General features: G+C 36.3%; 1 long non-coding RNA gene across 1 annotated transcript in view; it reads left to right on the top strand.

Annotated features, from left to right (window-relative positions):
• Positions 1–9,154, top strand: part of LOC109377137 (uncharacterized) — a 31,189-nt gene that overhangs the window by 20,790 nt on the left and 1,245 nt on the right. The window contains exon 3 of the long non-coding RNA XR_002122826.1: positions 8,385–8,440. This is a non-coding gene — a long non-coding RNA (uncharacterized LOC109377137). The remainder of the gene's footprint in view (positions 1–8,384; positions 8,441–9,154) is intronic.

Raw genomic sequence — 9,154 nt, 5'->3', positions numbered from 1 at the left:
AGTATTTATTGAACTTCATCTGTGAAACTGATTATTCTTAGGACTGTTGAGAAAAAGGATAACAAAGAAGATAAGGTTCTTTAACACAATATGTGTTAACTTCCTGAGGAGTTCCTATCCTAGTTATCCAGTTAGAAGGTAGTGTGATATCTGTATGTGTATGGTCAACAAATTATTTATATTAACAAAATAAGCATACACCATATAAAATACCCATTTAAATAGTGCTTGTTAATTTATTTTTACTTTTCCACCCAACAGAAAATTATGCAGCCATTGAAAAGAACTTATAACATATAAGTTCTCCCTTATCCATAGTTTTGATTTCTGCAGTTCTGTTACACATGGTCAACCATGGACTAAAAGTATTAAATAGAAAATTCCCAAAATAAACAATTCATAAGATTTAAATCACACATCATTCTGAGTAGGGTGATGAAATCTCATGCCTTCCTGCCCCATCCCATCCAGGACATGACTAGTCCCTTTTTCCTGCATATCCACTCTGTACGAGTATGTGGAACCTGCCCGTCAGCCACTTAGTCGCTATCTCCATTATCAGATCTACTGTCATTGTAGCACAGTGGTTGTGTTTAAGTAACCCTTGTTTTACTTAGTAACGGACCCAAAGTGCAAAAATAGTGACGCTGGCAATTGGGATATGCCCAAGGCAAGTCACAAAGTGCGTCCTTCAAATGAAAAGGTGAAAGTTCTCAACCTAATTAAAAAAAAAATTATGCTGGGGTTGCTAAGATCTACGTAAGAACAAAGCTTCTATTTATGAAATTGTGAAGAAAGAAAAATAAATGTGTGCTAGTTTTGCTGCTTGAACCTCAAACTGCAAATGTTATAGCCATGGTATGTGATAAGCAACTTAGTTAAGATGGAAAAGATATTAACTTTGTGGACAACATGAGCAGAAAACATGTTCCGATTGATGGCATCATATTGCATAAGAAAGCTTTGAGCCTATACGAAGGCTTCAGCAAAGGATTCCCTGAAACAAGTGATACCAAGCCATTTATTACAAATAAAATGTGATTACAAGGATTCAGGAATAGGTTCAGACAGAAAAATATAAAAATTACTGAGAGAGAGAGAAAGAGAGAGGGAGAGAGAGACCGAGCCATACTCACATAACTTTTATTACAGTATATTGTTAGAATTCTTCTATTTTTTTACTATTGTTAATCTCTTACTGTGCCTAATTTATAAATTGATCTTTATCATAGGTATGTATGTCTAGGAAAAAACATAGTATATGTAAGTTTTGGCAGAATCTACAATTTCAGGAATCCGTGGGAACCTTGAAATGTTTCCCTCAAAGATAAGGGAGGACTGCTGTATACTGATACAGAAAGATGGAAATAATATGCACTTAAATTAAAAATGTAATATATGAAATAGCACTTCTAGTGTGATTCCTTTTATGTATTTACAAACATTATCTGAAAAGACCACAGAAATGTAGGTAACCGTATTACCTTTTGGAAAAATATGGGGTGAAGAAGATAGTTTTTCATTTTTTTAAATATTTTTCTGTAATGTCTGGATTTTTAAACTATGCCCAAACAATATCAACAGATATTTTTGTACAAGTGATTTTATGTGCCATTTTAAAATTCTTCTTTATACACACACATTTATTTTTAAACTCTAACAAATTTTTCATAATAAATAAAATAAAACTATAGGGGGAAAAACAAAGTGTCTTCTTAAAGCCATGGGTGGAGGAAGGGGAAGAAACCCTTTCTTTTTTGGTCTGAGGAATCATGCTTTCTCAAATTCATTCTAAGAAGAGAAGGCTTCATAGTTTCAATTTCCAAAAAAAGCTGACCATAAAAAGTACACTTTATATGTTGAAGCCTGAGTTGGAATCTGAGATGAATTTTTATAATTCCATTCCTGTAATCAACAGAAGCAGGAATTGTAGAAGTGCTGACAGCATGCAAACACCAGCTATAATGAGTTGGGCTCATTGTGTCTTTCCCAGGCATGAGCTTTTTATTTATTTATTTTGAAAGTATTATCAGGTGGATGGTCTGCATCATTTGCATGGTATATAATTTCATGATAAAATATTTTATTAGTTCATCTGAAAAGAGGAAAAGAAAGGATCGTTTTGTTGAATTAGCTTTTAGTTTGCCAAAGGCTTTAGAAAATGAACAAACTTGTTTTTACAAATTAATCGAGAACAGAAAAAAAAAATCTTTCAGGATTCTCCATCAAGGTGCTTCACGTTTTTCACATTTAATTTCCTTTTTTTTTTCCCCTAATGAGATGTTTTAGGTAGCTGCTTGTTCTGCTCTGTAGTTCATGGAGGGTAGATGTTATCTGCATTATTCATTATTGAAACAGTGGTATATCTTGGTTAGATTCTAAGCTCAAAACAGTTCTTATGACTAACCCTATGTCTCCCATAACAATCATGAATTATGTAATGTGCAGAACTTTTCACTACAACATCACTGTTTCTGGCAAGCTAGTCAGCTATTTTTATTAAATGTTGCTCATCTGCCATATGGACTCCATTTTCAAGTTAATTATGAAACAGAGATAAAGAGACATTAAATTTGTAAAATATCTTTCCAATTAAAAATATTTTAGGAGACCACACATATAAAATGGTTTCTACATGACTCCACACAACAGGAGCAAGTGTTTGTTTCCCTAATTATATGACACAAAAAAATGACACAAAGTGCTAAAATATTTTATTCAGGTGGAATTACAAACTATTGGCAACATAACATCCGTTACTTCAAACTAGGAAAAAAAAATTTCTGCATTCTGTATTATACTAAGTCTGTGGCACTTTTAACTGGCTATAGTCTTTATAATGATCATTTAAATTGTTAAATATTTATAAGCTTTCAAATGTGTCATATTGTTGATTAAAACAGTATTAATGTGAACCTAGTCATTTTATTTTTCAAGATTTTATTGGGGAACTGGGGAAAGAGAACAGGCAAGTTGCTGTCCTTTTGTTCTTCAGTCTCGCTGTGGAGGACGTCGCTTCACTGGCCCATGTTGTATTATCATTGCGCTCTTCCCAGGTGAGGCAGATGGGTTGCTGGCCACTGGACAGCCACTCACTGCGCCTCTTGGCAGCTTACGCAGACTGCTGGCCGCTCATACCAGCTGCCAACACTCATGGTAGCTTACGGCAGCCCACTGCAGCCCCACGGCAGCCCACTGCAGCTTTACTGCAGCCTACACTGTAGCTGGCGACTCACAGCAGCCCAGCCCCAGGTCAAGCTGTTGTTCACCATCTTAGCTGTAGAGGGCGCAGTGTCACTGGCCCTAATGTGGAATCCGAATGGGGCCCTACTCCTCAGAGCTGGATTCCCAAGCCAACTCTAAACCAACACACCACTTGGCCAGCCCAAACCTAGTCATTTTAATGTGTCAATAACTCATAATTTGTTCTTCTTGACATCCAAAACAGTGCATTTATTTCTTCATCTGTAAACTATTTTCTTTAACTGCATACACCCTCTAAGCTAAATGTCTTTATTTTATATAACCTTTTATCTAGTTTGTACCTAGAATGCATTTCCCAAATTAGAACTCTCATTGTTTTCCTTATGGATTTTGTTTGACAGAGGAATGTTAATGTCACCAGCCATGCAACTCTTAGGATAATAATCTTCCCTAAATTACCTGACTTTTCTGTTTGTGTATAATTACTGAATTACTTGTTAGATTGGTGAAGAAGAATATCATACTATTTTTTGCTAAGGTAAGGGTAAAATGCTAGATCTTTCCCTTCTTTTTTTCTCCAAGTTAGAGAAGTGTTAAATATGAAGCAAACTTTATATTAATTCATTCTCTAATTGCCGCCAATAAAAAAAAAAGAATTAAGCCAAAAAAAGGGGAGGGGGCAACTGAAGTCAAGTTATAGTTTCTCAGATCAGTTATGAGTTCTCAAGTTGATAGTTACCTAGGATTTCTACTATTAGAATCATAGGTGCTAATAACTTTTCTTTCCAGGAACTGACATATTTATTTTTTAGAAGATGTAAATGGATGTATGTTTAGTAATTAATAGGTTCTAATTACGGTCAATTATACATCATAATCATATTATTTTCTCACAAAAAGCCCAAATAATTTCCCCCAGTCACACAATACTGACTGATGAATCAAATACATGTGATTCTAAATCCATGCTGTGTGGCCCTTTTAAAATACTTTGTGTCAAAGCTAGAACCATAATCAGAAGTGCTGTTTTATTCTACTTTTTACTTTATAAAACATCTTAACACCAGTATGGAATCTACTATTTATAGGAACTCAGTGAGGCATGAGGATCAGGGCCTATTATATCTACTTTATAGACAAAGAAGTCAAAGAGTTAGCAGTTTAAGGGACATATCAGAATATTACATTATATAAGTTAACATAACTCTAGCTGCTGTAACATACACCCTCAAATAATAGTTGTTTAACCCAAGAAACATGTATTGCTTGTTGAAGCAAATCCAAGCCTCATTTCTGCTGGTAGTGGGGGCTCTGTTCTATATAGTCTCAAGGCTTCAGGCTGACTCAGATTCTGACTTCTTCACCATGGGATTTCCAGAGTCATCCTACGCATCAACTTTCAGGAAAGGAAAAGATATTGGGTTACATGGAAACTTTTTTACGGGCCAAGTATGAAAATAATATTTAACATCTTCAATGTGCATTCCATTGGCCAGAGCAGTCATATGGCCAGAGTCACAGTTGCATGACAAAGGACGGACAGGAAAGTAGTTGTTTTGGTTATCTATTACTGCATAACAAATCATCCTCCATCTTAGTGCCTTCAGAGAAGGATTAGGTGCTGTCTCTTACTGTTCTGAAAGTTGACCAGACTCAGCTGGGCAGTTTTCATGTGGGGGGTGGGGGGAAGGGAGGTGGTTTGAAGTCTACAATAGTCTTCAAACTCAAGATAGCTCACTCACATGAATGACAATTGATATTGGCTGTTGACTGGTAGCTTAACTGAGGTTGTTGACCAGAACACCCACAAGTAACCTTTTCTGGGACCTGAGATTCTTAAAACATGATAGCTAACTTCCTAGAGGAAATATCCTAAGAGCAAGCATTTCAAGGAGCAGGAAGGGAAAGTGCCTATTCAATACAGAATTATGCTGGAATTGGCACAGTGCTGCCTCTGCCATATTCTTTCAGTCACAGGGCCAATCCTGTTTCAAAAGAGTAGAGGAATAGGCACCACTGCTTAGATGGGGGAGTGAGAAGACCACATTGAATGAGAGCATGGGGGATGGAAGGAGATATTGTTGCACTCATCTTTAGAATACAATCTTCCACAATAATCTAGCTATGTGCCTAGCAAGAAAGATTTGGTTAGAAATAGCTAGTCCATTTCTGCACATTCAATTAATAGGATATGCACCAAGGACATAAACTGGATTATCTTGATTATCTAAGATAAATACTGGTTAATCAAAGTAGAATAAACTTTTATGATTATTTTATTAACTATTAATCTCTACTAAGAGCCAATGAGTAATAACATTGGGCTAATCATCATTTGCACTGGATTAGCTGTTACCTTCTTACTAAACATTGAAACTAGACAGTCACATGGTAGGCAGGTTAATTTAATTTGATCCCTTCCATCATAGAGGGAATTTCTATTCCTCACCAGAAAATAAACTTATTCTGGATGTTTATTTGCCTTTGCTTCTGCAAAGCTCCTGTTAGCACTGGGCTTACTCCATCATTATAGTCTTTACATAAATTCTGTTCTGTTCTACTCAAGGAACTAATTTTAGAGCCAAATTAATGAAGCAATCATCTCATCCCATATACTGCATGTGTCTTAACATTTACTCCATTTCTGAAATGCAATGGCTCTAGAGAATGTTGAAATAAGCTTATTGAAGACTTAGTTACTGTCTTAATTGGGAGAAGAACATTTGAAGTTCAGATGTCATTCTAAATGTGTCTGAGGGAGTAACCACCATATGGTGACCTTTCTCTTATGGCTAGCCTATATTTGTCTGAGAGCCAAAGAATGGAAATCAGTGTAACTGTAATATATAAATCACTCAACAATGTTTTGTTACTATCCCCAAAATTTTGGACTTTGCTAGGTTAGAGTGTGTAGTAATCATATTAATTTATTTTAGTTATATTAGCCATAAGTGGCTTCCAAAATTTGGCTGACAGGGAAAAAGAGCAATGAAGAAAACATGTCATCACTAAAGTGCCACAGACCAGATGCGATCATCTCTGCTGACATTCACATTGGCCAGAACTCAACCACATGGCCTTAAGTCAACTTCGAGGAATAGAAGATGGGTGTTAATATTTGCTGGCCCTAATTTTCTCTGCCACAGAGATTATAATCACCAAGAGATGAATGATTCCATCAGTACACACAGCAATGCTCCCACTGAAGTGAAAATTGAGACTGTCACCTTTTCAGCTCCTCGTGCCCCTAAACCAACAGACAAAAAAAAAAAAAAAAAAAAAAAAAACGATTACCCTGCTGGTTAAGGAGAGTAATCCTGATTATCAAGGGCAAATAAAGTTTATGCTACATGATTGCAATAGGAAGAACTCAGCCAGATACTGAAATAATTCTCTAAGGATGTCTCTTAATGTTCTCATATCCAGAGGAAGTAGAAGGTAAAGATAATCGAAGGCTATAGCAGCCAGTGCAACCAAGAAAAACTGTATTAGCTTTTCCCAAGGAATTAAAAAAAAAAAAGAAAGAAAAAGAAAAAGAAAACCTAAAAGAAATTCAGGGGCTAACAAAGATAAGCATTGTCACACTCACATGTTCACTAGTGTGCAAATCAGCCTAGATTAGGCTGATCTGGTCTGAACAACTGAATGAAGCTGGATTCCAAGTTTCTGGAATGGTTCAGGTCTTTTCATGAGCTTTCTGAAACTAGGCTGAAGAGGTAGCATGATGTTCCTCTGGAACATGCTTTTCTAATTTCAGAGTATAAAGAACGAATCATATTTAAGGTTCCTGCTCACATCACACGTACTAGCATTTTACAGTTCAAAGCAAGTCACATGGCCAAGTCCAATATATAAAGAGCAGGGAAATACATACTCTGGCTATCCTAGTGGGAGGTATAAAGTTACATGGCAAAGGGTGTGAATGCATAGCTCTAAAAAAGGTAGGAATTGAAGACTGTAATATTAAGTAATAAACATTTCAGTCTGTTACTACACCAAGTAATGAGATTTTGGGTGGTAGTAAAGAGATATAGATTGGAGGTGGAAAAAAGCAGTAAAGGTTAACTTATCCAAGACAGGAAAAGGGTTGATTTTGTGTAAACTAGCTACTCTCCAATAATTAAAGCACTCTATCTTGGCCAACTGTAATACTTGAACTCCATCTCCCTTAGTTACATCAAGAAGGGGGCTAGTGCTCACCCAATTACAAGATACTGGGTAACGTCACTAGCTCAACAAATTTTGTAACTGCAATCATAAGGCATACATACAGCCACCTGATCACGCAGGGGAGGGGTTGGTATTTCCAATCCTATGTATGCTGAGCTAAAAGGATGAGGCTACAGCTCCACTTCTGACACATCATATGGTTACTGTGTCTCTGTCCTTGATCTTACCACTATTTTACTAATAAGAAGCCTCTAATGAAAAAACCCCACAGCTCAAGTTTTAGAGCCTCTTTCTTAAAATGTGGTTTGTCCTTGCTTGATTTCTGTGTGCTACCCCTTGAATTCCATGCCAAGAGGGACCCCAGGTATCTGTTACTACTCTGTGAGTTCTCACCAACCCTTGTTTATGCTGTCATTGGCCTCTGTTTGCTTGATTTCCCTTCAGCCCCAATTTTGCAGGATTCCTGGTATGCTATAGGTTCTGCTAAACTGAAATGTGCTTATGAGATACTTAGAACACAGGGAGGAGTAGAAACCATTCTTTCTCTTCTGAAAAAAAATGGTAGGTATTTAGACAGATGTGAGTTTTATTTGATTTTTGACTGAATTTATTTCTCCTGAAGGTCATGCATGACTGAGCTACTGTGATGTGCTATAGGTTCCTAACCTTTATGTGACAATGGCAATTTTCCATCTCCCTGGAACATAGCTGAAACTCCACTCAGAACCCATCCAGATTGTCAGTTCTCTGGTCCTTCCCAATGTGTTGGAGCACATTAGTTCCTATATTAAATACCTTTCTACTAGAAATAGAGAGAGGGGTTTCTTTTTTTTTCCTAATTAATCCTTGAATGATGCCACATCACTCCTTTAAGGTCCGGCATGTAAATGCAACTTTTCCCTAAACAGTCATTTTTGTCTTTACAGGTCAGAGTTAAAGGCCCATCTTCAGTTTCATTTTGTTTTGTTTTATATTAATCCTGACATGTCTTTTCTTTTTATATTATTTAGGATGCCTTGCATAGTTCTCCCCAACCCACCTTCAATCATTTAGGGTTGGATGCCAGGTGAGTTCGCCCTAGTGTGTACACTACATCTTTTAGAGCTTAAGGGTCTGACTTGGCTTGGCTTCCAAAATGAATCAACCATATCAATCAACTTAACCAAAATAGTAACAGAGTCTACCAAGAAACCCAGGTCAGTAAAGCAAACAGATACAGCAAATTCAGAACATCTTTGATTACTTAAAACATTCTGCCATCCCCCAGTTTGTGTCAAAATGCTGTGAAAATGAAAGTGTAAATTGTTTTGGAAATAAGGAGCTGATAGTATGTGGGAAATTATGGATTAGCTATTAAATTATTTGGCTCAACATAACCAGTTAATATTTGTGTGTCAGTTATTACTTGAAACCAAGGAAATAGATGTCAGATATCAGTTACACACAGATAAAAAAGGCAGGTGAAAGATCTCCACATTGAATGAAGGTATCATGAACATAGGAGACAAGCAGTGAGAGGATGATCAGGTGTACTGTGGTTGAAAAGAAAAAAAACTGAAATTTTATGAGCTCACATGTGAATCATGTAGAAGTGGGGCTAATGATGTGCTGTGTCAAAAAATTTTGAATTATCATGATGAAGAACTTAAGAGTATGTTCACATATTAAACAGTTTTTAAAAGTCTTTACAGATAAAACATTTTACAGGTGCTGAAGTGGAGAAAGATAGAAATGACATAGAGTTGAAATCCTAATACAGATGTTTCAAAATTCACTCTTA

This window comes from Hipposideros armiger, unplaced genomic scaffold (assembly GCF_001890085.2).
Source record: "Hipposideros armiger isolate ML-2016 unplaced genomic scaffold, ASM189008v1 scaffold_1301, whole genome shotgun sequence".
Taxonomy (NCBI): domain Eukaryota; kingdom Metazoa; phylum Chordata; class Mammalia; order Chiroptera; family Hipposideridae; genus Hipposideros; species Hipposideros armiger.
The sequence above is the reverse complement of the archived record's forward strand: the minus strand, read 5'-3'. Positions and strand labels throughout refer to the sequence as shown.